This window comes from Amblyomma maculatum, chromosome 9, assembly GCF_055883805.1.
Source record: "Amblyomma maculatum isolate TAMU_Amacu chromosome 9, ASM5588380v1, whole genome shotgun sequence".
Taxonomy (NCBI): domain Eukaryota; kingdom Metazoa; phylum Arthropoda; class Arachnida; order Ixodida; family Ixodidae; genus Amblyomma; species Amblyomma maculatum.
Window position 1 is genome coordinate 111,876,364 of NC_139352.1, and position 5,179 is coordinate 111,881,542.

Sequence of the window (5,179 nt, forward strand, 5' to 3'; positions counted from 1 at the left end):
CTAGGATGGCGTTGTGGATGCGCTGTTGGAGAACGCAGCCATGAAGAATGGTGTTTTCGCTGCAGCCACGAATACCGGCTGCTGGCACCACGTCGTCGCCTCGAGGCATAGACGGTACGGCTTGGAGCGAACGCTCGGGTCGCCAGGTGAATTCGTCCGGCAAACTGCGGGGTCGACAAACTCAACAGCTCTCCGCGGCCAGGCCGGAAGAGACGGAGAGACCTCCACCGTGGGGCCCGGGCTCGGGTAGAACCCCTGGCTGTTAACTCAGGGCAAAAACTTAACCACAAAACACAAACAATGGAAAGCACAGATTGGACATTCCGTGCAACAACGCACTGCTCCACGTGCAAGCGTCCAGATTTCGCGCACGGCCCACCAGGCTTTCTTTTCAAAAAAAAAAGAAACACTTGACACAAGAAAGTAATTTATTGTTGCATGAATATGGTGATACCAAAACACGAATACATGGTCCCGCTGAAGTTGCGATACATGGACCGGTCCGAAACAAACAGTCAAAACAGGAGGTGATCGTAGATAACTATCTCCTCATGACAGCCGGCTCAAACCATCGGCATTCGCGTGCACTTTTCCCTTTTTGTACCGTACTAAAAAATTGCACTTCTGGAGTGCGAGGCTCCACCTGAGCAAACGATCATTTCTGGTTTACATGTGTCGCAGCCATGTCAGAGGGCAGTGGTCAGTTTCAAAAACAATCTTTGCCCCATACAGGTAGCACGCGAGCTTCTGTGCCACCCATACCAAGCATGCACATTCCTTTTCCGATGCGCTGTAGTTTTCTTCTTTGCGGGTTAATTTGCGGCAGGAATACAGAATCGGATGTTCTTCATGGTCGTCGTCGACCTGGCTTAAAACAACACCCATTCATCTATCGCTGGCGTCGCGTTGAACTGCAAACTCCTTTGTATAATCCGGCGCCCTAAGCACGGGTCGCGACGCTAGCACTTTTTTCAGGCTCTTGAAGGAATTTTTTTCGCTTCATCCCAAAGAACGTTATTGGGGGCTCGTTTCCGCAGGGCATCGGTTAACAGACTAGCCAGTTGGGAGTAGTTCGGGATGTACCGCTGGCGATACCCGACTATTCCCAGAAAGGATCGAATGTCCGTTTTGGGTCGTGGTTGTGGAAATTCCACAATCGGGGTTATCTTTAACTCTGACGGACGCCGTGTTCCCTGGCCTACAATTTGGCCCAAGTAGGTCGCATGGGCACAGCCAACCCGGCGCTTTTCCGCTTTCATTGTTAACCCGGCATCACGCAACCGTGAAAACACGCTTCTCAGATGCTCTAGATGCTCTTCCCAGGTATGAAAAAAAATTGCAAACCATCTAATTAAGGGAGGTCGAAGCCCTGCATGTCCTTCAGGACGATGTCCATGAGTTTAGAAAAACTGAATTGTGCATTTTCAAGGCCGGAGCTAAGCACGAGTGGGCGAAATGTGCTTACTGGGGAGATGAAAGCGGCATACCTGCTTTCGGGTTCTGAGAGGGGAACTTGCCAATATCCCCACCCGAGATCAAGCGTGGAAATGTACCTCAAATTGCTCACCCTCTCAACCCTGTCTTCATTGTTTGGTATTGGGTAGAGCTGATCCTTAGTGATAACATTCAATTTCCGGTAATCGACACATGGTCGAGAATTCTTTCCCGATGCTTCCACTAGAATGAGAGCTGATGTGTAGTCACCTTCCGCTTGCTCGATAACCCCCAATGCTAGCATAAGCTGAATCTCGGTCTCCAGTATTTCTTTCTGTCGTGGTGAGACCCTGTAGGGCTTTGATCAAAATTGGTTCTTTTGACGTGAGCTCAATGTCATGTGTCAAGAGATGCGTATTCTCTGAGCGGCTGCTAAACAGGTCACCAAATTCGCTCAGCAACTGCTTTAGATTCTCTACCTGACAGGTACTATGGAGCTGAGTGTTTACCGAGAGGGCCATGATTTGGTCCATGCTGCTATGGTCCTCAGGATTTCCCTCCCAATCGGGAACTTCGCATGCTGGCTCCTCAGGTTCATTCAGCGTTAAGGGAACTATTCCGCTTCGTTCAACGTACGGCTTCATCAGGTTACGATGATATGTCCTCACCTCTTTTCCACTGCCTGGAACCTTCAGAGCGTAATTCGTTTCTGATATTTTGTGTACAACTTCGACTGGACCGTCCCAGTGGACATCGAGCTTAGTTTTCTGCGATGGTCTGATGATCATGACGAGATCACTCGTTTTGAACTGTCGGCCGTGGGCACCTTTGTCGTAATACACTTTGGCAGCTTCTTGGGCAGCTTTCATATTCTCATTAGTTCTCATTTAGGCTGCCCAGCAGTTTAAGCGCGTACTCTACGACTGTCTGGCTCTCGCCTGTGCCCTCCCGCATTTCTCTCAGAATTCAAAGGGGGAGCGGAGCGTTCTTCCGTACACGAGTTCTGCAGGAGTGAACCCGGTAGCTTCGTGGGGGACTGTTCGTAAAGCGAACAGTGTGGCAGGCAGACAGTGCTCCCAATCTTCTTTGTGCGCATAGCGAAAAGCGCGCAACACTCGCTTAAGCACAAATTGTCATTTTTCCACGCTGTTTGACTGAGGATGATACACGGAGCTGTGTATCAGCTTCACTCCGCATCTCTCTAAAAACGTGGTCGTTAAGTTGCTAGTGAAGTGCGTGCCCTGATCCGCTTGGATTTCCGCCTGAAACCCTGTCCGCGCAAACACTGACAACAGAGCATAAACTATTTCGGAAGAGCTCAATTCTTTCAAGGGAACGGCCTCGGGAAATATCGTGGCTGGGCATAGCATAGTAAGGAGATACCTGTAGCCTGACTTCGTCTTGGGCAAACGAAGCACAGCATCTATTACAAGTCGGCGGAAAGGCTCAGAGACCAAAGGCATGATTTTCAAAGGTGCCTTCCAAGTCTCTCCGGGCTTGCCCACTCGCTGGCACACATCCCACGATTTCACATAACATTCTACGTCTTTGAAACATCCTGGCCAATAGCACTCCATTAACAGCGTCTCCTTCGTCTTGTTAAAGCATAGATGCACTGACCAGCCGTTCCCATGACACAAACTCAGAAGGTCAGCCTGTACTTTTCAGGTACTACCAACTGATCAAGTGTTTTGCCCTTTTTGTCCAGGTTGTATCGGTACAATAATTCTCCTTTCTCATGCAAGGTTACAATGCGTCTAGCAATGCCCTCTTTGGCTGTGACGTGTAACTTTGCTAAGGTAGGGTCCTGCGTTTGCTCCGTTATTAGAGTCTCTCTATTGACTTGCAACAGACGGTCAAAGTTTTGTGCAACCGGGGATATTAGCAATCCCTCAGCGCTTTCTTCCTCATCTGATATTGGTGTGATCGCAGTCTCCGTACGTGTGTTGATCCGACTCTGAAATCCCGTTATTTCTTCTTTCTCAGTGCTTGTTTCTTGTATTGGTTCAGCTTGTTCCTCTCTCGCTTTCTCCCGTTCGGGGATCTGGCTCAGCTGAGGGACGAGTAAGCGGGTTTTGGACCTTGTCAGAGCCTGTACTAATCCGCTTCCGAGTTTCTGACCTCTCGAACGCAGCAATAGATCGGATCAATTCGAGAAAAGCTAAGGGTATTTGAAGTGGGAGAGCATTTGAAACAGCGGCCTCAGTTATGAGCTCCCCAAATGGCCCGCAAATCCTGACTCTAGCTATTGGTAGGCAGACGCTGTGTTCGCCCACTGCCTGTTTGTTCCAGGCCACTTCACCATTGAATTCTTCTGCTGTGGCATATCATGGGTGAACAACATCCATCGTCGCAGCGCTATCCCGAAGCACGCTGCAGGGTTTCCCATTTTTCCTGCAGTTGGTGCAAATACGGTCGAAGGAGTTCTAGGTTCTGGTCATTATCATCGACGCATGAGAACACCACTCGCGGCTTCGTAAATTTAACCGCAAATTGCCCGACGCCATTGCAGTTATAGCAGCGAAGTGGTTTGCTAGCCTCAAACTGTCTTTTTGCGGCTTTATCAACGCCCTCTCTCTTCGACTGCTCTTCGCGCTTTTCTGGATGCCTTGCCCAGCTCCGAACTTTTTACCTGCGAAACCCTTCGGCTAAGTAACAGGCCTCGCACCGCGCTTGTCACTGGTGACACTACACCCTCGTTACTCAGAGTTTTTCGCGTCGCGTACTCTTCCGCGAGTTCGGCGGCTCTTTCAACTGTGTAGACATTTTTCCTGTTTTGAACCCACAGTTTCACTGCATGGGGGATGCTTCGGTAAAATTGTTCAAGGCAAATGCATTCAAAGATTTTGTCTCTGCTTTCATAAGCCTGCGGTCCCCTAAGCCACTCGAGCAGGTTGGCCTTAAGGGCATACGCGAACTACGGATAGCCCTCGCACTCGCTCTTAATAATGTTTCTAACCGCTGGCGGAAGGCTTCCGCAGAAAGCCTGTATCTTTTCAGAAGGCTGGCTTTGATTATATTGTAATCGGCGGCATCATTTGCATTAAGCCTTGCGATAACTTCCGCTACTTCACAGGGAAAGACGGTCAAAAGCCGTTGTGGCCATGTATCATGGCAAAGTTCTCATGTTCACAGGCTCTCTCAAAATTTCCCAGGAACAATCCTATGTCCCGTTCAATTTTAAATAGTTGCATATATTTGTCCATGCGATACGATTCTCCATCGCTTGCTCTTTCAGGAGTCCCCGCTCTCGCTTTAGCGGCTTCCTCTCTTTCTTTTTCAAGCTGCAAACACTGTAGCTCTCTTTCCTGTTTCTCAGATTCCCATTTTCACGTTTCTCTTCTTTTTCCGACTCTCGTTCGGCTTCCCCCTTAAGCCGTTTCTGCTCTCGTTCAGCTTCCTCCTTACGCCATTTCGGCTCTCTTCAGCTTTCTCCTTTGATTCCTGAACGGTTTTCCAAGCATCTACGAGCTGGTCATTATTCTCTACGTGTTTAGCTGTTCCTAGACATGTTTATTTTCACTTTTTGCTCTCCCTTATAGTCCCAGCTCGTCGCACAACAATAGCAAGTTTGCCCTCGACAAATTCATTAGGTCCATTTTTGTGTCTTTTCTGTTTTGGTTCTGCTCTCAAGTGAAGTCGTTGGATACTGTCTCAACTAACAAACGCTCAATTGCCAGAGGTTCAAGATTATTCACTCAAAATCTGAAGCCTGGCGAATCCTTAGCGGAAACCAAACGCTCAC

At 48.9% G+C, this 5,179-nt stretch overlaps 1 pseudogene; it reads right to left on the reverse strand.

The window, feature by feature from the left end:
• Positions 1 to 3,782, reverse strand: LOC146180162 (uncharacterized; annotated as a pseudogene).
• Positions 3,783 to 5,179: the final 1,397 nt, after the last annotated feature.